The sequence below is a fragment of the Sapajus apella genome, unplaced genomic scaffold (genome assembly GCF_009761245.1).
Source record: "Sapajus apella isolate SASKATOON/1434 unplaced genomic scaffold, GSC_monkey_1.0 scaffold351, whole genome shotgun sequence".
Taxonomy (NCBI): domain Eukaryota; kingdom Metazoa; phylum Chordata; class Mammalia; order Primates; family Cebidae; genus Sapajus; species Sapajus apella.
The window spans coordinates 52377-76462 of NW_022437291.1; the positions used below are offsets into that span (position 1 = coordinate 52377).

At 40.6% G+C, this 24086-nt stretch overlaps 2 pseudogenes across 1 annotated transcript; both read right to left on the reverse strand.

Annotated features, from left to right (window-relative positions):
* LOC116545737 overlaps positions 1-6806 on the reverse strand; it is a 38505-nt pseudogene extending 31699 nt beyond the window's left edge.
* Positions 6807-18664: 11858 nt separating this feature from the next.
* LOC116545731 lies at positions 18665-21128 on the reverse strand (annotated as a pseudogene). Its single transcript, XR_004266422.1, has one exon. The product of XR_004266422.1 is annotated as a diphosphoinositol polyphosphate phosphohydrolase NUDT4B-like (transcript).
* Between the last annotated feature and the right edge of the window lie 2958 nt (positions 21129-24086).

Sequence of the window (24086 nt, forward strand, 5' to 3'; positions counted from 1 at the left end):
TGTGAACAGCACTACCCTGAACAGTGGTGGGCAGCCTTCAGCATGGCGTGGCTCCATCACCTGCCAACTGCCCTTGGGTTGGCTCTAATGGCCACTTTTAGGGCAGAAATGGAGTTCTTTCCAAGTATGATTTCTGCTCTTCTCTGTGTGATCCCTCTGAGCCATGCAGGTCACCCTGACCTCATTCTTGTCAGGTTCTCTATCATCCTATTGACTCCCTGGAAAACTGCAATCTTAATTGTTTATTTGTAGGCTAATTTTACACCTTTATCTTTCAAATCTTTGCCTTTGATTTTCTTTTTATGTATTTATTTTATTGCATTTTACATTTTTGGGTATATGTGAAGAACATGCAAGATTCTTGCACAGGTACACACGTGGCAGTGTGATTTGCTGCATTCCTCTCCATCACCTATATCTGGCATTTCTCCCCATGCTATCTCTCCCCAACTCCCCACCCCCCACTGACCCTCTCCTCTGTTCCCTCAACAGACCCCAGTGTGTAGTGCTCCCCTCCCTGTGTCCACGTGTTCTCATTGTTCAACACCCACCTATGAGTGAGAACATGCGGTGTTTGATCTTCTGCTCTTGTGTCAGTTTGCTGAGAATGATGGTGTCCAGGTTCATCCATGTCCCTGCAAAGGATACGAACTCATCATTTTTGATGGCTGCATAGTATTCCATGGTGTATATGTGCCACATTTTCCCTTTCCAGTCTATCATTGATGGGCATTTCGGTTGGTTCTAGGTCTTTGCTGTTGTAAACAGTGCTGCAGTGAACATTTGTGTGCACGTGTCCTTATAGTAGTACGATTTATAATCTTTTGGATATATACCCAGTAATGGGATTGCTGGGTCAAATGGAATTTCTATTTCTATGTCCTTGAGGAATCGCCACACTGTCTTCCACAATGGTTGAACTAATTTACACTCCCACCAACAGTGTAAAAGTGTTCCTATTTCTCCACATCCTCTCCAGCATCCGTTGGCTCCAGATATTTTAATGATTGCCATTCTAACTGGTGTGAGATGGTATCTCAATGTAGTTTGATTTGCATTTCTCTGATGACCAGTGATGATGAGCATTTTTTCATATGTTTGTTGGCCTCACATATGTCTTCTTTTGTAAAGTATCTGTTCATATCCTTTGCCCACTTTTGAATGGGCTTGTTTGTTTTTTTCTTGTAAGTCTGTTTTAGTTCTTTGTAAATTCTGGATATCAGTCCTTTGTCAGATGGGTAAACTGCAAAAATTTTTTCCTATTCTGTTGGTTGCCGATTCACTCTAATGACTGTTTCTTTTTCCGTGCAGAAGCTGTGGAGGTTGATTAGGTGCCATTTGTCTATTTTGGCTTTTATCACCAATGCTTTTGGTGTTTTGGTCATGATGTACTTGCCTATGCCTATGTCCTGAATGGTTTTGTCTAGATTTTCTTCTAGGGTTTCTATGGTGTTGGGTCTTATATTTAAGTCTTTAATCCATCTGGAGTTAATTTTAGTGTAAGGTGTAAAGAAGGGGTCCAGTTTCTGCTTTCTGCACATGGCTAGCCAGTTTTCCCAACACCATTTATTAAACAGGGAATCCTTTCCCCATTGCTTGTTTTTGTCAGTTTTGTCAAAGATCAGATGGTGGTAGATATGTTGTGTTGCCTCCGAGGCCTCTGTTCTGTTCTGTTGGTCTATATCTCTGTTTTGGTACCAATAACATGATGTTTTGATTACTGTAGCCATGTAGTATAGTTTCAAGTCTGGTAGTGTGCTGCCTCCCGCTTTGTTCTTTTTGCTTAGAATTGACTTGGCTATGAGGGATCTCTTTTGGTTCCATATGAAGTTTAAGGTGATTTTTTACAGTTCTGTGAAGAAGGTCATAGGTAGCTTGATAGGGATAGCATTGAATCTGTAAATTACTTTGGGCAGTATGGCCCTTTTCACGATATTGATTCTTCCTAACCATGAACATGGAATGTTTCTCCATCTGTTTGTGTCCTCTTATTTCGTTGAGCAGTGGCTTATAATTCTCCTTGAAGAGGTCCTTTACATTCTTTGTTAGTTGTATTCCTAGGTGTTTTATTCTCTTTGTGGTGATTGTGAATGGCAGTTAGTTCTTGATTTGGCTCTGTTTAAGTCTGTTATTGGTGTATAGGAATGTATGTGATTTTTGCACATTGATTTTGTATCGTGAGACTTTGCTGATGTTGCTTATTCGTTTCAGGAGATTTGGGGCTGAGACAATGGGGTCTTCTAGATATATAATCATGTCGTCTGCAAATAGAGATAATTTGACTTCCTCCTTTCCTATTTGAATACACTTTATTTCTTTTTCTTGCCTGATTGCTCTGGCTAGAGCTTCCAGTACTATATTGAATAGGAGTGGTGAGAGAGGGCATCCTTGTCTAGTGCCAGATTTCAAGGGGAATGCTTCCAGTTTTTGCCCATTCAGTATGATATTGGCTGTTGGTTTGTCATAAATAGCTTTTATTATTTTGAGATACGTTCTGTGAATACCTAGCTTATTGACGGTTTTTAGCATAAAGGGCTGCTGAATTTTGTCAAAGGTCTTCTCTGCATCAATTGAGATAATCATGTGGTTTTTGTCTTTGGTTCTGTTTATGTGGTGAATTATGTTTATAGACTTGCGTATGTTGAACCAGGCTTGCATCCCCAGGATGAAGCCTACCTGATCATGGTGGATAAGCTTTTTGATGTGCTGTTGCAATTGGCTTGCCAGTATTTTATTGAATATTTTTGCGTCTATGTTCATCATGGATATTGGCCTGAAGTGTCCTTTTCTTGTTGAGTCTCTGCCGGGTTTTGGAATCAGGATGATGTTGGTCTCATAAAATGATTTGGGAAGAATTCCCTCTTTTTGTATTGTTTGGTATAGTTTCAGAAGGAATGTTGCCAGCTCCTCTTTGTATATCTGGTAGAATTCGGCTGTGAATCCATCTGGACCTGGGCTTTTTTGGGTGGTAAGCTCTTAATTGCTGCCTCAACTTCAGACCTTGTTATGGTTCTGTTCAGGGTTTTGGCTTCCACCTGGTTTAGGCTTTGGAGGAGGCAAGTGTCCAGAAGTTTATCCATTTCTTCCAGGTTTGCTGGTTTATGTGCATATAGTTGTTTGTAATAATCTTTGATTATGGTTTGAATTTCTGTGGAATCGGCGGTGATATCCCCTTTATCATTTTTTATTGCATCAATTTGGTTATTGTCTCTTTTCTATTAATCTGGCTAGTGATCTGTTTTGTTGATCTTTTAAAAAAAACCAGCTCCCGGATTTATTGATTTTTTGAAGGGTGTTTTTTTTTTTTTTTTTTTTTTTTTTTTTTTTTTGTTTGTTTGTTTGTTTGTTTCTATCTCCTTCAGTTCTGCTCTGATCTTAGCTATTTCTTGTCTTCTGCTAGGTTTTGAGTTTTTTTGATCTTGCTCCTCTAGCTCTTTCAATTTTGACAATAAGGTGTCAATTTTTGATCTCTCCTTTCTTCCCATGCGGGCACTTATTTCTATATATTTTCCTCCAGAGACTGCTTTAAATGTGTCCCAGAGATTCTGGTATGTTTTGTCTTCATTCTCATTGGTTTCGAAGAACATCTTTATTTCTGCCTTCATTTCATTTTTTATCCAGTCAACATTCAAGAGCAAGTTGTTTAGTTTCCATGAAGCTGTGCAGTTCTGGGTTAGTTTTTGAATTCTGAGTTCTAACTTGATTGCACTGTGGTCTGAGAGACTGTTTGTTATGATTTCCATTCTTTTGCATTTGCTGAGGAGTGATTTACTCCCAATTATGTGGTCAATTTTAGAGTAGGTGTGACGTGGTGGTGAGAAGAATGTATATTCTGTGGATTTGGGGTGGAGAGTTCGTAAATATCTATTAGGTTTCCTTGGTCCAGGTCTGAGTTCAAGTCCTGGATATCCTTGTTAATTTTCTGTCTGGTTGATCTGTCTAATATTGACAATCAGGTGTTAAAGTCTCCCACTATAATTGTGTGGGAGTCTAAGTCTCTTTGTAAGTCATTAAGAACTTGCCTTATGTATCTGGGTGCTCCAGTATTGGGTGCGTATACATTTAGGATCGTTAGCTCTTTGTGTCGCAATTATTATTTTACCATTATGTAATGTCCTTCTTTGTCTCTTTTGATCTTTGTTGCTTTAAAGTCTAATTTATCAGAGATGAGAATTGCAACTCCTGCTTTTTTCTGCTCTCCATTTGCTTGGTAAATCTTCCTCCATCCCTTTGTTTTGAGCCTTTGTGTATCCTTGCATGTGAGATGGGTTTCCTGGATACAGCACACCGATGGGTTTGTTCTTTTTATCCAATTTGCCAGTCTGTGTCTTTTGATTGGGGCATTTAGTCCATTTACATTTAGGGTTAATATTGTTATGTGTGAATTTGATACTGCCATTTTGGTGCTAGCTGGCTGTTTTGCCCATTAGTTGATGCAGATTCTTCATTGTGTTGATTCTCTTTACCATTTGGCATGTTTTTTGGAGTGTCTGGTACTGGTTGTTCCTTTATATGTGTAGAGCCTCTTTCAGGAGCTCTTGTAAAGCAGGCCTGGTGGTGATGAAATCTCTGAGTACTTGCATGTTCACAAAGGATTTTATTTTTCCTTCACTTATGAAGGTTAGTTTGGCTGGCTAGGAGATTCTGGGTTGAAAATTCTTTTCTTTAAGGATGTTGAATATTGGCCCCCACTCTCTTCTGGCTTGTAGGGTTTCTGATGAGAGATCTGCTGTGAGTCTGATGGGCTTCCCTTTGTGGATAACCCAACCTTTCTCTCTGGCTGCCCTTAGTATTTTCTCCTTCATTTCAACATTGGTGAATCTGACAATTATGTGCCTTGGGGTTGCTCTTCTTGAGGAATATCTTTGTGGCGTTCTCTGTATTTCCTGAACTTGAATATTGGCCTGCCTTGCTAGGTTGGGGAAGTTTTCCTGGATAATATCCTGAAGAGTATTTTCCAGCTTGGATTCATTCTCTTCATCGCATTCAGGTACACCTATCAAACGTAGATTAGGTCTTTTCACATAGTCCCACATTTGTTGGAGACTTTGTTCATTCTTTTTTACCCTTTTTTCTCTATTCTTGCCTTCCTGTTTTATTTCATTGAGTTGATCTTCAACCTCTGATATCCTTTCTTCTGCTTGGTCAATTCGGCTGTTGAAACTTGTGCATGCTTCACGAAGTTCTCGTTTTGTTTTTCAGCTCCAACAATTCACTTATATTCCTTTCTATTTTGTCCATTCTCATTAGCATTTTGTCAAATATTTTTTTAAGATTCTTAGTCTCTTTGCATTGGGTTAGAACATGTTCTTTTAGTTCACAGAAGTTTCTTACTACCCACCTTCTGAAGTCTGATTCTGTCATTTCATCACACTCGTTCTCCATCCAACCTTGTTCCCTTGCTGATGAGGAGTTGTGATCCCTTGTAGGAGGAGAGGTGTTCTGGTTTCGGGTGTTTTCATCCTTATTGCGCTGGTTTCTTCCCTTCTTTATGGATTTATCTACCTGTGATCTTTGTAGTTGCTGACTTTCAGATTGGGTCTCTGAGTGGATGTTCTGTTTGTTGATGATGAAGTTATTTCTGTTTCTTAGTTTTCCTTCTAACAGTCTGGCCCCTCTGCTGTAGGACTGCTGAGGTCCACTCTAGGCCCTGCTTGCCTGGGGATCGCCTGCAGCAGCTGCAGAACAGTAAGGGTTGCTACCAGTTTCTTCTTCTGCTATCTTTTTCCCAGAAGGATACCCGCCAAATGTTGGCCTGATTTCTCCTTTACCAGGTGACTCTTTGGATATACAGGGGTCAGGGAGCTGCTTGAGGAGACAGTCTGTCCTTTATAGGAACTCAAGTGCTGAGCTATGAGCTCCGTTGTTCATCCAGAGCTGCTGGGCAGGTACATTTATTTCTGCTGCAGCAGAACTCATAAACCGCTTTTTGTTCCCAGGTGCTCTTTTCCAGGGAATTAGGGCTTTATTTATGAGTTTCTGTTGTGCTCCTGCCTTTTTCTTTTGGGGCTGCCCTGCTCAGCAAGGAGGCAGCCTGGTCACTGTCTGCCTGCAGAGGCTTTGCTGAGCTGCTGTGGGCTCTGCCCAGCTGCCGTGTGAACTTCCCTGCAGCCTTGTTTATATGGGTGTAGTTGGAACTGCCTTGGCAACAATGGCCCGCCTCTCTATTGGCTGACTCTCTCTGTAATGGCATGTTGCCTTGGCAATGGGGGGTTGCCATGGCAAAGGCAGGCAGCCTCAGCAATGGCGGACTACCTCCGTAGTGGTGACGTGCCTCGGTAATGGCGGATGCCCCTACCCCACAGCGCTGGACCATCCCGGGTTCAGCTGCGCTTGCAGTGAAACTCTCAATCCAGAGTTTCTGATTGCTCTTCTCTGTGGGGGTGGGACCAGTCGAGCCTGATCACCTGGCTCCCTGCATCAGAGCCTTTTTTTTCTTTTTTAGTTGAATAGCCACCTCTATCCCAGTTGCCTGTTGAAAGGGCGCCAGGATCTGTGTGATTTCCCATGTGGTGACTCACTGTGCTAGCTTAAGCAGCAGCACTGAGATTCATGGTGCTTTTTTTGCCCAGTAATCTCCTGGCCTGCCTCCCTGTTCAGTCCCCTCTTTAATCAGATGAATGGGCAACTTCCTGGGTCTCCAATCACCAGCCAGAAGGCCACCCAGACCAGTGTACTTTGTACGGTGAACTGCCGGCCAGGGCGCCAACAAAGCAGCCACGCTTGGCAAAGCAGCCGCGCTTGGCAAAGCAGCCATGCCGACCCAAAGAACCGTGCTGGCCAAAGCAGCTGCACTGGTGACCCATGGGGCTCCTCCGCCTGGGAATCTCCTGGTCCGTGGGCAATGAAAATGTGGCGTCCACTCACCTTCTGCACTTTCACTGGGGGCTGCAACTCCGAGCTCTTCCTAAACTGCCATCTTGGATATTCTCCTGCCTTTGATTTTCAAAAATTCTTTCAAAAATCTTGGTTCTTATAAACTAACAGCTTTGAAAACTATCGTATTTTATGTGGACTTCAAAAACTTGACACTCTTTGTTTTCCTTTGTGTTTGAGCTAAATAATATTAAATCTCTGTTCTCACATTCCCCTTAAAGATATCTCTAACAGTTTGCACTGTCTTTGTGTTTGAGCTAAATATTATATTTATACTTGAGACAGAGTCTCACTCTGTTGTATATGTGATATATTTATATATCACAACAATCACTTGGGGAGTTTATAAAACATAAGAATTCCTTTCTCCTCTCTCCCAATCTTCTCTTTGGGACTTTGTTATAGTAATTATGGGATGGGATCTGGAAATCTGAATTTTAAACAAACAGATGCTTGGGGAACCATGCTGTCCTTAGGGAAACCTGTTCTAAAGTCATAGTCTTTTTAAATATGAAGTTTGCACAAAAGAAATTCATTAGGCTGGATTAAAGAAATAGAACTTTAGCTATTTTTCCTAACAAAAGAAATAAATTTCAATTTCACTTTCTATTAAAGTGATTGTTTAACTGATTGACCTTGCCCACTCTCTGAGTTTTTAGGTTAGATGGCCAAGTCACATGCATGGTCCAACAGATATTCTCGAAAGAAAGTATGGGTGCCACCTGGTCCCCTCACCAGTGTGTTTGCTCTTATACACGGCATGGCAAATTCCAACTATGTGAATTATACTATATAGCTGTCATTAAAGGAATCCTCAAAAAATGGACAAGTGGCATGATTACATTCCTGAAGAGAAGCTGCAGAGTGAAGACAGAGAACTATTGGATGATGCTTTTCCTATTTGTAGATCAAGGAAAAGATTTCATCAATCACATTACGAGTCAAACACAAGAATGATCCAATCGGATATGAAAAACATTGGCTCAGTAATTTTAAATGATCAGAAATGTTACTGGAAAATAGAGATCCATACACAGTATCAGCAATAGCAAATCTTATCTTAATTGGCTATTGTACCTGTGAATTAACTAATAAAAGGATGAGATCTTCAGGATGCTGAGCACTTAAAATCTAAGCATCCAGAATATTATTAAAATAATTTTAATTACTATATTTATTTTATAAATTAGTATAGTTTTGAAATCAAAACCTAACAAACATCCGGCAATAAGAAACCTACAATTATGTTATGAGTTAAATATTAGCAAATCAATCCAGCCTCAAATTAAACTACTAATATGCATGACCAAATTGAATTTTGCTTTTTTTCTTTCACTTTTAAACTGAAAAGATGGTTTAATTTTTAATAATATGTTGTTTGTTATTATGATATTGGCTTAAATGAGACAATAATATACTGCTAAATATTCATGAAAAATAATTTCATCAACAAAACAGGATATTAAACAGTAATGAGTACAATTTTTCATAAACATGTATTTACTTAGTAGAAAACTGGAATATTAGAAATGAAAACATTTACAGTGGCCATTTTTGTTTTGACTTATATTTTCTTCTTTCGTTTATTGCTATGTTCTGAGCTTTCAATAATACTTTATATATATATATATACAGGATCTTCCTCTGTTACCTAGGCTAGTACAATGGTGTGATTATAGCTCATTTCAGCCTTGAAGTCCTGGGCTCAAGGGATCCTCCCATCTCAGCCTGCCAAGTAGCTGAGACTACAGGTGTGTATCACCAGTCCTGGTTAATTAATTTATTTTTTTGTAGGAATAGGGTCTTGCTACATTGCCCAGGCTGATCTCAAACTCTTAGCCTTAAGCCATCCTCCTGCCTTGACCTCCTAAAGTGCTGGGACTACAAGCGTGAGCCACTGTGCCTTGAGTATAACATATATAATTTTACATGATAAGTTAAAAAATATATAGTCATTATAGGTATAAAACATTGTGTGTGCCTGGAGTCTAAATTCCTATAAAACAAGTAAGGATTTATTATTACTCACAGGTTTACACATTTTCCACCAGCTTGTTTTGGAAGTAATTTACTCAGTGGCTCTTTTTAGTTTCATTTTCAGGAATGAGCAATTTGTAATTGACAAAGAAAAGCAATAAAATATTCCATTAGCATCTCCCAAACTACTGTTCATTAATTGCATTTGCATAATGGAGACAGACGTTTGTTCTCTGAAAAATATCAAGTCTTTTCTTTCCCCACCCTGTGGCCTTACTTATTTCCCAGGTAACAGGGTGGTAGGTCCAGTCTTCATCCCTTGAAATTTCCCTCTCATGATGGGTCTGTCTTCTAGATCAGTTCATTTCTTTGTTTATGTGATTACTCTGGATTTCTGACCCTTCTTTACTGACTACCTGTCGAATTCTTTCTCTGATAGTTCTAGGCATGGTTGATCATCCTTGGGTTTAACTCATAATGTGATTGATAAGAACTTTTTTTTGAACTACAAATAGGAAAAGCATCATCTTTTTCTCTTTGAACACTTAAATCACATGATAGCATTATTTATTATGAAATCACTAATACTCTCTAAATGTCTTGCTGAAATAATTTCGTTCAGCAGTCTCTTTAGTTTCATGTGTATTTAGACTAGATTCCTCAAAGAAATCATACTTTCTTTTAGAGAATACTTTTACCACACCAAAAAACAACTCAAAGTGATTGTGTTGAGTGAAAAGAACAAGGTGAGAAATTGTGAATTATTTAATAGTATTGCATCTTCATTCATTCTCTCAAAAGAATATTTGTTGAATATCTACTATGTAACAATTACTGCCCTAGGAGCTGGCGATATGGCAATGAACATACAAGATGGGATCTTTGCCATCAAGTTGCAGTCATGTATACACAATTGCATTTGTGCATATACATAGACATAGAATCAAACATCAGTCTGAAATAAAACAAAGGGTAAGTGGACAGAGGTGGTACTGGTTATTTTTCATCATCTGTCGATATCTATTCCCCTCCCTTTGCTGCTTGGCTCTTCCAGATCCCTGTTTTCTGTTGCTCATGAAGAGCTAATGCCTGTTCTTTGGAGTACATTATTGGGCTCATAGGCAGCAGGCCCAGAAGGCAGATCCTATACCCTATTATGTGATATTTCACCTAAATTCAGAAGTGAGTGAAGACTTGAAACTAATGGGACTTTTGCAGATCCCTGACACTTCTGGGAACTCAGCAAAAATGGCAGTGGCATGGCATGGTCCATGTTCAGGAGGCGGGTGCCATCTTTTGACTAAAGGAAACAGTCAAGGGAAGCTGAGATTTATGTTTAGTACAGAAGGCTTTCTGAGGAGGTGCCAAGTAAACTGAAGTCTGAATTGAGAAGGCGAGTCCTTCAAATATCTGAGCAAAGAGTGTTCCAGGTGGAGAAAACCACATGCAAAGGAAAGTTCGAGAAGCAGCAAGAAAGCCAGTGTGGCTGATGACGTGACTGAGGGAGTAGTGATAGGAGCTGAGGGTGGAGAGTTAGCCAGAAACTGGATACATAGAGTTTTTTAGGCCATATTTTGGAGACTTAACCAAAAATTATGAGTGAGGTTGGAAGCCATTCAAAGCTTTCAACTTTGTGATTTGAAACTGACAAACTATGACTTACATTTTTAAAAGATGACTGATGGCTGTCTGGCAAACACACTGTCAAGGGCAGAAGTGAAAGACAAGAGACCTATGACACTGGGAGACTACGTGACTAAGGACAGAAACTTGTACTGGAGTTGCAAGTGGTGAAGGTCTTGACTGGTCAGATTTAGGAAATATTTTGGAGGTAGAGCTTGCAGGGTTTGGTGGATTGAATATGGATTGTGAGAGAAATGTGTTGAGTTCAGGATAGCTATAATGATTTTGGCCTGAACAACTGGAAATATGGAGTTGGTATTTACTGACATGGGGAAAACTGTGGGAAGAATTTGGGTGGAAAATGAAAGTTCCATTTTGGACATATTAAGTTTGAGTGCATTTAACATATTCAGTGCACATGGAGAATAGACAGCTGAATATTTGAATCTGAAGTAAAATGTAGATTGGTGTTGCAGATAAGATGTGAGATTTGCTGCAGAATGTGGCATCTAAAGCCAATTGGCTTGGATGAGATCATTTCTAGATAAGCACTGAGAAGGTGCTTTGCTGGATTCTGAGGTTGGGAACAGAGCTTCATGGGGACAGGGTCTTTGCAATCACGCAAAACCTCTTGCTTCGAAGGGCTCCACGCTTCATTGAATGCTCTGTTCTCACTGTCCTGAAATGCTTAATAATTTTTAAACAAAGGCCCTGCATTTTCATTCTGCACTGCACCCTGCAAATTATGTAACAGGTTCTAGTTGGGAACATAAGGATGCAGAGGAAGAGCCAATGAAGTAGGCTAAAAAACAAGGAAGTATGAGGAGGTGTCATAATAGCGAAGGGAGCAAATTGAGTGGCAATGGACAGCATGAACCATAGACTCAAAAGGATGCTGCAAGGTCAAATGACCTGAGGACTGACCATCAGTCATTTGTCAACTTGGGTGTGCTTGTTGTCCATGTTGGAGTCGATCAAAGAAAGAAGAAAAACTGCTGAATGTGAACAACTCTTGCAAGCACTTTTCTTGGAAATGGGAAGCTTAAAATTCGGTAGGAGCTGAGAAAGACATAAGATTGAGAAGTTTTTATTTTTATTTTTTTTTAGGTGGAGATATGTTATAAATGAGGGAGTGAGCAACTTTTGTGGAGTCCTTAAGGAACATTCCACTAGGCTGTGGAGATTACACTGGGGAAGCATATGAATAAAGGATTTACTGTATTCACAGGTCTGAAAGAGGGAGGCATGACATACCTTGTGGGATTACCTGGGCCAAGCACCAAGAAAGCAGGCTCAGCCAAGCAGGTGGGGAGCCAAGGGCAAGCCAGGACCTGTGAGCAGGGTGGGATTTACCAGCAAAGCAAGAGGGGATATCATAGGTGTGCCTAAGTGTCACAAGACCACAGTCAGGACAGAGCAAAAAGGGGCACTTGTGACAGGGCCCAGCCTTGTCACATTGGTGTAACTGGTTATCTGGGAAAAGTGCCACAGCCTGTTTCTGGAGATGTTGAGGAATCAGGAAAATGTGAAGTCTTTAGAAGTTGCAATCCAAGATGTTACAGTGCATCATTTTTCTTGGCAATGACTCATTAACAAAGAAGAAAAATAATGAGGCAGGAATGGAAATCATTTCTGGAGCAAAGTCCTTCAGGAGGAGTGGGGAACAGGATCCAGTGCACAGTGGGGGTTTGGGCCTGGGAGCCAGGGAAAGCCAAGTGCATGGAGACAGATGCCTGTGCCTGCTGCATTGTGTATAACCATCCATTCTGATTCCTTTTGTATCAGAATTGAAGCCTTCAGCTGAGAGTGAGAAGCAGAGAAGGAGGAAGGGGGCAAGCAAGGAGACCAGAACTGACAGGTGGTGCAAGGGCTGTGAACAGCCTGAGCAGTGAAGTGGCTGAAATAGGAACATCAGGTGTCTCTGGTGATTATTTCTTCTTTGTAGTTTTCTGATTTTCCGGTTTTTCCCAAATAGGCATATTTTACTTCTACAGTTGTCATTTTTAGACTGCTACAGAGGGGTGAAAAATAGGACATATAATGTGTGAGAGAGAGACTTAGGATTTGGGGTAGGTGAATAGGGAATCAGAAAGAGATAGAAGTCCTCATTCTGTTTGCCTGTAAAAACAATGCTTGCAATAGATGAAGAGAAGTCCAGTTTTCTGCAGAAATGTGGGCCAAGATGGCCAGGAACAGACCTGTGTTCTTTCTAGTTAAATGATTACAAACTTGCTTTGCTTTACATACACTGAGATTTGTGCCACGGATCAAATATTGAATTAAGAAAACCCCAAAGTATGGTGCAGTAAAATTAAAATTTCTGGAAAAAGGGAAATCGAGCGGTAGCAGGTGGCCTGTAGTGAAGAGCACCTGAGGGCGCTGTAAAACTGCGGAACACTGCGGTGTGGGTGAAAGCAGAACAGACTGCTTCAGTCCCACGATCTCTTCCCAGCATAGGGTCTGCAAGAGGGCCTCGTAAAGATGGCTTGTGAAAGAACTCTGGGAAGGAATGCAATCTCTGCTCACAAGACTTGGGAGGGTCTCTGCAGTTGGGAGCGTGCAAGGCAGGAAAGTCTTGCAGGGCAGAGATAACCGGAACGCCACAGGCTCTACCTATGTTCTTGGAATAGGGAGTAACTCTGATTGCTCTGTGTCCACAATGCTCAGGAGATAAAATCCCCTTGTGTAGTCAGACCTGGTGGTGCCTTATCCACTGTGCCTCTAAGCAGATTCACCTTAATATCAACGGGTGGTAAAACTCAGTGCCCTGAGTTAGCATTTCTATTGAGATAATCATGGGAGTTTTCCTCTTTGGTTCCGTTTATGTGATAAATTACATTTATCGATTAGTGTATGTTGAACCACTCTTGCATCCCCTGGATGAAGCCTACTTGGTCATGATGGATGAGCTTCTTGATGTGCTGATGCAATGTGTTTACCAGTATTTTATTGAAGATTTTTGCATCAATGTTCATCATGAATATTTGCCTGAAGTTTTCTTTTTTAGTTGAGTCTCTGCCTGGTTTTGGTATCAGGATGATATTGGTATCATAAAATGAGTTAGGGAGGATTCCCTCCTTTTGTATTGTTTGATACAGTTTCAGAAGGAATGGAACCAGCTCCTCTTTGTACGTCTGGTAGATTTTGGCTGTGAACCCATCTGGACCCGGACATTTTTTTGGTTGGTAGGCTATTGGTTGCTGCCTTTATTGGTCTATTCAGGGTTTCAACTTCCTCCTGGTTTAGTCTTGGTAGAGTACTAGTGTCCAGGAATTTATCCCTTTCTCCTTGGTTTACTGGTTTATGTGAGTAAAGCTGTTTATAGTAATCTCTGATGGTAGTTTGTATTTCTGTGGGATCGATGGTGATATCCCCTTTATCATTTTTTATTGCATCTATTTGATTCTTCTCCTTTTTCTTTTTTATTAATGTGGATAGCAGTCTGTCTATTTTGCTGATCTTTTAAAAAAAAAAAAAACAGCTCCTGGATTTATTGATTTTTTTTCAAGGGTGTTTCTGTCTCTATCTCCTTCAGTTCTGCTCTGATCTTAGTTATTTCTTGTCTTCTGTTAGCTTTTGAGTTTTTTTTGATCTTGCTCCTCTAGTTCTTTCAATTTTGATGATAAGGCGTTGATTTTAGATCTTTCCTCTTTTCTCTGGTGGGCATTTATTGCTATAAATTTCCCTCTCAACAGTGCTTTAAAGTTGTCCCAGAGATTCTGGTAAGTTATGTCTTCATTCTCGTTGGCTTCAAAGAACATCTTTATTTCTGCCTTTATTTCATTGTTTATCCAGTTGACACTCAGAAGCAAGTTGTTCAGTTTCCAAGTTGTTGTGTGGGGTTGAGTGTATTTCTTGATACTGAGTTCTAGTCAGATTGTGCTGTGGTCTGATGGACTATTTGTTATGATTTCTATTCTTCTGCATTTGCTGAGTAGTGATTTGCTTCCAATGATGTGGTCAATTTTAGAGTAAGTGCAATGTGGTGCTGAGAAAAGTGTATATTCCATGGATTTGGGGTGGGGCATTCCGTGTATGTCTATTAGGTCAGTTTGGTACAGCTCTGCATTCAAGCCCTGGATATCCTCGTTAATTTTCTGTCTCATTGATCTGTCTAATATTGACAGTGGAGAATTGAATTCTCCCACTATTATTGTGTGGGAGTCTGAATCTCATTTTAGGTAATTAAGATCTTGCTTTATGTATCTGGGTGCTCCTGTGTTGGGGGTGTATATATTTGGGATAGCTAGCTCTTCCTGTTGGATTGATCCTTTTACCATTATGTAATGTCCTTGTGTCTTTTGATCTTTGTTGGTTTGAAGTCCATTATATCAGAGACTAGGATTGCAACCCCTGCTTTTTTGTTGTTCTCCATTTGCTTGGTAAATCTTCTTCCATCCCTTTATTTTCAGTCTATGTGTATCTTTGTATGTGAGATGAGTTCCTTGAATACAGCACGCTGATGGGTTCTGACTTTTTATCCAGTTTGCCAGTCTGTGCCTTTTCATTGGGGCGTTTAGGCCATTTACATTCAATGTTAATATTGTTATGTGTGAATTTGAGCCTACCATTTTGTTACTGGCTGATTTTCTTTCCCATTAGTTGACTCATTTTCTTCATTGAAGTTTTGGTCTTTGCCAACTGGTTTGCTTTTACAGTGACTGGTACTTTTTCCTTTCCGTGCTTAGTGTTTCTTTCAGGAGCTCTTGTAGGGCAGGTCTGGTAGTGACAAAGTCTCTCAATAATTGCTTGTCCATAAAGGATTTTATTTCTCCTTCACTTAGGAAGCTTAGTTTGGCTGGATATGAGATTCTGGGTTGAAAGCTCTTTTGTTTAAGGATGTTAAATATGTGCCCCCACCCTCTTCTGGCTTGTAGGATATCTGCTGAGCGATCTACTGTGAGTCTGATTGGCTTCCCTCTGTGGGTGACCTGACCTTTCTCTCTGGCTGCCCTTAGCATTTTTCCTTCATTTTGATGCTGCTGAATATGATGATTGTGTGCCTTGGAGTTGCTCTTCTTGAGGAATAGCTTTGTGGAGTTATCTGTATTTCTTGAATTTGAAATTTGGACTGTCTTGCTAGACTTGGGGAGCTCTCCTGGATAATATCCTGGAACATGTTTTCCAACTTGGATTCTTTCTCCCCATCATATTCAGGTACAACAATCAAGCATAGATTAGTTCTTTTCACATAATCCCATATTTCTTAGAGGTATTGTTCATTTCTTTTCACCCTTTTTTCTCTTGTCTTCCCTTATCTTTTTATTTCACTGAGTTGATCTTCAATCTCTAATATCCTATTTTCTGCTTGATCAATTCGGCTATTAAAACTTGTTTGTGCTTCACGTAGTTCTTGTGCTGTGTTTATCAACTCCATAAAGTCGTTTATGTTCTTCTCTAAGCTGGTTATTCTAGTTAGCATTTTGTCTAACCTTTTTTCAAGGTTTTTGGTTTCTTTGAATTGAGTTAGAAGGTGTTCCTTTAGCTCAGAAAAGTTTGTTATTATCCACCTTCTGAAGCCTGTTTTTGTCGATTTGTCACACTCCTCGGTCGAGTTGTGATCCTGTGTTGTTGAGGAGTTGTGATCCATTGAAGAAGAAGAGGTATTCTGGTCTTTGATGGTTTCATCTTTTTTTGTGCTGGGTTTTTCCCATCTTTGTGGATTTACCTGGCTGTGGTGTCAGAGAGCTGCTTGATTAGGTCACTTATCTGCCTGTGGGGGTGCTACTGGGTTTCTAGGGACTCCTTCAGGTTACTAGGGAAGCTTCCTATGTCTTTTTTGTTTATACTGGGAGATTAGGCCCCCCTCTTCCGCTGACCTGTAGGAGCTGCTGAGTTGTCAAGAATGCCGTCCTGTCCCGTTGCTATGTAGGCTTTCTGTGTTTTTTGTTAAAACATGTAGCCCAGTGCCACCCCTCTAGTGATGGGTTGTGCCCTTCCTCCACTGGGCTGGATCATTCAGCGTTCCTCTCAAACTGTGGCACTGGCTGCACAACCCACTAGAGTCAGGGCTTCAGCACTCTGGGGTTTGTGGGGGAGGTTAGGGACCCACCCAGCCACACCTGGCCTCCTCCCCCTTTCAGCTTCCTCTCTCTCCAGTCATGGGATAGGGGCCTGCCCAGCTGCTCCCCCTTACAGCTCTCTCTCTCTCTGGGTGGGGGTAGGGGGCGATAGCTCAGTCTTCAGGCTCTTATTCAACTCCGCGCTTGTAATTCCTGGTGCTTGACTGGCAAAGATCCCCTGTTCTGTGTATTGCTGAGCCTTTGGGGGAAGCGCTGTACCTGGACCGGAGTGCCAGAGGTAGAGCCTCCGACTCACCCGTCAGATGCACTTTCTGGGTGAAGCAGCACCCCTCCGGCCTCGGTCTGCCCTGAGTGGGCTTTGCTCACCATCAGACTAGATCCATTGAAATGCACCTGGTACCTTGGTTGGAGCTAGTAGATCTCTGGATTTCTGCGTCTCTCTCCCTGGGTGTTGTGGGCTAGAGTTGTGTCTAATTGGCCATCTTGGATTGGATCCCTTTTCTAGTTTTTTCTTTACAAAAACGATACAACAAACATCTATGAGCATGTATGTGTGTCTGCATCCATATGTGTGTATCTTCATATATTTCAGAAAATATATGTATAAGAACTGCTGGGTTAAGAATATAAATATTTTCAAATACTAAAAATCACTCAAACCATACATTTGTGAGTAGTCATTGATATCAAATACAACATCACAGCAAAACAAATGTAATCAAGAATTTAAATAAGGCACCAAAATGGGAACCAATGAGTCTCTTAAGGCAAGAAGACTGTATTAAGGGTTGATGTGGCATTTAGTGGAAAGGAATACATATGAGAGGTAATTTATATTCTCTCAAATAAATCCCCTGGGTTTCTTATCCCCTGGGTGTACTGAAAAATTATTAGTTTTCCCCTCTCCCTCCCTAAAGAAGAAAGGAATTTTCCTCTGATCTTCACAGTGAGAACCTGATGAAGCTTCTGGAGTTAAATCAGGAAAGTGTGGGGAATCCTCACTTCAGGCTGGGGCCCCAGGAGTTTTAAACTCTCAAGCTAGTTCTCAAGCTGCCCCATGCTCATTTTTCCCTTGGTAGTTAATAAACACTAACAGCACCCATTTTTCCCTTGGTAGTTAATAAACACTAACGTGAAATATAAAATGCACAAACAACTTAAAACTATGGCCAGTATTCACAGGTAGAAATTATAATATAATATAATTAAGTGACCAATTTATAATACTTACAGTCAAGTAAAATATTTCACTCAGATACCTTAAAATTAGAAATTGTCTTCTCAGGATTAGGCCACGTTTTCTCTGAAAAGCCATCATCCTTGAGTCATGCCATTCTAAGAATCAGTTTTTCTTCTGATGGACAATTGCTGATCACTTAAATCTGTACCTGCCACTGACAGTGGGTATTAGTTTAACCCCAGGACACGAAGAATCAGAACCTCTTAGAAATAAGGTAGTGGATATTATATGTATTAATGTGCGCTAAAGATAGTTAAATTTAGATGGGAGCAAATAAAATTTCTTCTTTTTTTTTTTTTAAGGCCATGACCATTTTTTCCATTTTTATTTGATGTTTCCAAATATAAAAAGGTCAAGATTCTTACACCAAGTATCTCAAATGAGACCATGCGATACAATTTAGTGTATACAACAATCATTTTTCCCCTTCAGTTCTGCTGCATCATATATATAACAGTGTGATTGACAGAAATCCTGGTTGGAAATGTCATCTGTTTAGAAAATAACATCATGCAGGACAGTTTGTCTGCAAGTCAATTCACAAAAACTACTTTTCTCTTTTTTTGTTTGGGAGGCACAGAAAACTGAAAAATCGAGCTGCCCAATTGTATTAAACTACCCCACCAAAAAAAAAAAAAAAATCTGCAAACTTTGGAGGATTGAGATAGTAGACACTATTTGTTATATTTGGTAGAGTTAACCATTTAACAGGAATAAATGTTCATAGGGCCTTTCCTCTAATTTTGCTAGACTGGGTTCCAGAGGAATTGTGAAGAACCCCTCATGTAAAATTTAAAGTGTGAAAATTGTATTGTTGCATTATGCAGATTTTTGCTACTTGCATAGACTAAAGATGGTTTGCTAAATGGCTCTGAAAATCCTGACTGAGTGTCACTATTTAGTCCAAATGTTTCTGACCAAAGAAAATTATACAACAATATTTATAGGCTAACTCTAAAGAGATGGCTGACATTAATACTGTACATATTTTACATGTCAAATACATAGTCCAAGAGTTTATAAAATAAGTTCATGCATTATTACCTTATTACCTCTAAGAATATCATGTACAAGATATGCATGCCCCCACCCTCCATTACTTATGACAGCATTTCAGGTGGAAGCAGTCTTATAAACAAAAACAATCCAGTTTCTCTACTATGTTAAGTATACAATTTAAGGAAATTTCAGAGATTACTGACCAAAAAAATCTTAGTCCATTGAAGATAGAAAGTGTCAATTTGTGGGATTTAAAATATTTCCTTTATAAAAGAACACCCAGAATATGTAACCTCTACACAAAGAAAAAATATAAAAATTCTGGATGATCATGTTTGATCACACTACGTACTTTAGAATGAAATGTCGCTGGTTAAAAGTTTTTCTGCTTTACTCATTCCTTTGAAAGTATTAATTTGTGAACACATATTTAGCTTAGCTGATTTATGGCACAAGATCTCATTTTCAGAACAGCATCAATTTTCCTGAAGTGTAGCAGTGCTCTATTTTTAGCAGTAATTATATTTCTAAAGGTTAATTTGTACAACAAATATTTTAACTATACTTTTTTCTACTCTATATTCAGTTACAATATTTACAAAGGACTGAATTCTATATAAAAAATGATCTTTTACTCTCCCCCACCCCTCATCTTCGTCAAGCTTCTCCCACCTCATTTCTTCCCTGGTTGGGGAAGTGCAGAGTTTCAGGTAAGGTACCTACCTGTGTTTTAGATGGGATTCCTGATTTTAAGTGAGCATAAAGTAAAAGATTTAATTCTTAGTTCAGATATGTTGTAGTGCCTCGAAGTTATGTGACAAATAGTACCTGTTGACAACCTAGAAAAGATGAAACATTCTAAGGTGCCCTAACAATCTTCAGTCTCTAACAGCTGGACAGGAAGGCCATTTTACTCAACAGTGATACAATCATCATTGATTGGCATTTAAAGTTACATTGCAAGACTCCACTCCTATGGTGGGCCACTAGATTAAATAACTGAGAATACATTTTAAGAGCAATTAACATTGAATGAAATATGGTTCTAAGATACTCTGTGTAAAAAGAGAGTATCAATAATGGGAACTGGCAACTGAGCATGCTAAATCAAATTCCATGAATACAATTTTCATGATGTCTTTACTACATGCATTTTGCTAATATTTCCCTAAAATATTCACCAACTCTATAGAGTTATACTTTGTGTTAAGGTACTATTGAGTTATAAGGGAAGTAGCCATATCAGATAGCTAGTGACATAATATCAGTTGTGAAAATTCAGACAAATGAAGTCGACAAATCCCTGAAAATGGCAAATTAAGCCCTTTGACAAAATAATTATTGGATCATAAAGAAGTAGACCAAATCTGGAAAATTTGAATTAAAATTGTAATCCTATAAAACAAGTTTTGGGGTGAATGGATTTCTTTAATACCAATAGTGTTTTTCATTGTCAGGACAGATGGATTTGCTGAATATGCTAACGCTGTGAATGAGAAAACAATTTTGGGGGAAGTATACCCACAAGTAATCTGATGACAAAACAAACCACAGACTGATGTCAAATGGGCAAAAACCTGAAAATATGCTCTGAGAAATAGACAACCGAAATAATATAGGGGGTTGTGGGGTGTGGCACAGTTAAGGCATCTAAAAAAAATTCCACATGGCTTTGGCTTATTAAAATATTTTACACTATTTTTTTTAAAAGATTTGAAAGCATCTGAAAAGCATGCAAATTGTTTGAAAACCTTGCATGGCAAATTCAGACAGTTTGCAAGCGTCATTCAGATGCTTGACGAGGAAATGAAAGAAGCCTCTCCCTAAGAGACTGCACGTGGTGGGAGAGGCCTTCCCAGTTCTATCTTACACTAGATGGCAACCCAGAGGTCTGTGCCGAGGTGACAAACAAGGCATTATTATCTGGAAGGGAAGGGACAGTGGAATTTCCATCGTCTGGGGAACAACCCCGCTTTAGCTTTTCCAGATACTCTGCATGCACAGGTTTATGACACTGGAGAACTTGGATTGCATCTTCTACTTTGAACCACTCTCTCTTCCTTCCTATATTAGCGGAATCTTCCCAATCTTCTAATATGTCAGTGACTGTTAGAACATAAACATGTGTTCTGTGCTTTCGGTCTTGGTGCTGCTCGAATACGCCCAGAAGTCTGCCTAGTTTTCCTCTGACTCTAGCCTCCTCATAAACTTCCCTGACGGCAGCACCGCCAGGCTCCTTCTCAGGCTCCATTCCTCCTCCTGGGACTGTCCCCTGGTCTGGGCACCCGCAGCACCTGGTCCTCCCGCTCGCTGCGGAAGCACAGGCCCGCCGCCCGCTTCTTGGAGCCCTCTCGGTGGTAGGTCCGCGTCTGCTTGGGCTTGAACTTCATCACAGAGGCGGGCTCCTGCTGCCGCTGCTGCTCCGGCCACCGCCGCGAGGACCCGGGCGCTGCAGCGCCGCCGGGAAGCGGGGCGAGGGTGAGCCGGGCGCAGGGCAGCCGGGCGCGCTGGTGGGTGCGGGAGGCGCGGCGAGGCCGGTCAGTCCCGGGGCGGGCGGCCGCACTGACGCGGGCGGGACGGGGCGCGAGCGCGGGTCGCTGGAGCCCAGGTGCCCAGAGGAAGGCGCAGCCTCTGCAGGGGCGACCACCCCTCTCCAGGGAGCTGGCCTCCCTCTCGCCTCCGCTCCCTCCGGCCGCAGTCGCCAGGGGAAGGGCCATGAAATTTCTTCTTTACAGCCAGCAAATTGGTACTGTGGCTCCTCGTCACTTACCTCCTCCATGCATCAGAATAAAATCTTTCCTCGACATAACACAAGATCACTAATAGTAGGGGAACAGGAGATGTAGTGGAAATCTCCATCGCTGAATGACTTTTAGCCTTTCTGCATAATAATGGCAGATATTTGAGTACTTGTTATGGGCGGGGTGCACTCGTAAGGCCTAATTTGTGTTATTCCATTTACTCATAACAACCCTATGAGGTAGATGGAAAATAAACACTATCTAACAGATTGGTAATAGAATGCATAGAAAAGCTAAGCCAAGTCAACAACTGGTATGTACAGAGCCAGTATTCATATCCAAGTACTGTGGCTACAGAACCCCTACCCTTAACAATTTCGCTAAAGCTGAAGATTCATTTGCTTTAAACTCGTGAAACCCCAGGCTCCACCTCTTTTCCCGTTCCCGCTTTGAAGCTCACAGAATCTCAGTGGGTCATATCCCTCTGCCAATGGGAAGAGAAGGTGGGCAAGGGCAGATGTCGCTACAGATGTGTTACTGGGAAATTGGGTGTCACAACCTTCGCCATTTAATTTGCTTTGTGGTTTTTTTTTTTTTTTTTTTTTTTTTCCTGAAAGCCAAATGTGATGTATCTGGTAATAGGACCTAAGGTAATCAGGCTTTTGGTTAATCTGGCTAGGAGCTGAGCTATGTTTAATTTGTTGTAGCTATGCCAGAGGCTTATGTTTCCTCTAGAGTTTGGGTTTTGGTGTGGTTTTTTTCTTCCCTGTTATCTTTAGGCTTCCCTAAGAACTCCTTCTCAAACAGTCGGTAAGAGCTCTCTTAATCGCAGTCCACTGCTGTTATTTTGAAGCCCTGTTGATTCCATGGTAACATACTGGGGAGGAAAAGTGTGTTCTAAGCTTATGATTAAAACTCAGGGGTTGTTTTAGCGGGTCTGGTCTCTGGACTGACTTTCAGAAGCATTTCTTAGCCTTTTTTAACCTCTCTCCTTGTGTGAGAAGGCTAGGGAGCGCTCAATCTGTCTAATTGCTCTGACTTAGGTCAGATAAGGCTCTGGTAAAGGAGTTTCCCTTGAAGTAAGGCCTTTGCTGAGGAGAGCAGAACACTCTGGATGTATTTAAAAATGGTTTCTTATCCCCTGGGTGTACTGAAAAATTCTTAATTTTCCCCTCTCCCTCCCTAAAGAAAAAAGGAATTTTTCTCTGATCTTCACAGTGAGAACCTGATGAAGTTTCTGGAGTTATAGCAGGAAAATGTGGGGAATCCCCACTTAAGACTGGGGTTCCAGGAGTTTTAAACTCTCAGGCTAGTTCACCCTTGGCCTCTGGAAATTTATCAATCACTATTTAAATGTTCCTGCTAGTTACTTATTTCAGTAACTTCTGTTTCTGCTAAGCTGTGATTCTTTGTATTTATCTGCCTTTCCAGTTTTGGAGGCAGTGGTTTGCCCTGTGACTTCAATTTTCTGATGGATCTAAGAATAGCTGTTTTCAGTTTATTCAGCTTTTTTCTTGTGAGGACGCTAGGTGACAATTTCCAAGCTCTTAACATGTTGGAGTGTCATGAGGTAGAATGAATAATCTCACAAAACTTACATAGTGTATTACTTCATTTGACCCACTGTAACAAAATACTACATAATTTAATAATAATAGAAATTTATTTCTTACAGTTCTAGAGACTGAGAAGTCCAAGATCAAGGTATCAGCAGATCTGGTGTCTGGACAGGGCTCACTCTCTGCTTTGCAGATGGGGTCTCTTGCTGTGTTCTCATCTGGCAGAAGGCCAGGACACTCCCTTCAACTTTTTGTACCAGGACATTAATTCCATTGATGAAGACAGAGCCCTCATGACTTAGTCACTTCCCAAAAGATGCCACCTATTGATCTTGGTGGGATAGGTTTCAACATGAATTTTGGAGCAATACATTCAGACCATAACAGATAGTATCTCTAAATTTTCCTAATTTTTAAAAAATACATCTTATCATTTCAATGACAATACACAGGAAATGTCCCCATCAAATGATAGTTGATTCTGACAGCACATTTGGAGATTTTATTTCATTTTTAACACCAGGGTTTGGGCCCTTCTCCAGGCCAACTGAATCAGAATTTTTAGGGGTTAGGCTTGAATATCTACCCCTGTCCCTACCCCAGCTTTTTAATGTGAAAACCATGCTATAGGGCAATGGTTCTCAACTTAAGTGTGCATCTCAGAATTACCTGGAAGATTTGCAATTCAGATTGCAGGGCCCTGCCTCCAGGAATTTCTGACCTAATGGGAGTAGGGCGGAGCCCAAGAATTTACATGTCTAACAAGTTACAGATGATGCTGATGTTGCTGGCACTGGACCACATTTAGCAAACCACTACCACAGCAGATCCTAAAAAGAAATGGCAACATTTGAAATCTATGATTTGCTTATACCTCTTACAAAACGTGACACCATAATTTCCCATTTTTCTGTGAACTCTGGTTGATTAGGTCAAAATGCTGAGTTAGGGCTCCCCATTTTTTTTCTTTTGGTATATTAAATTTTTCTGTTTTTCAGGGTTCTGTCTATGGCCAGGTTTTCTGTACATGACACTAACTTACCTTCTG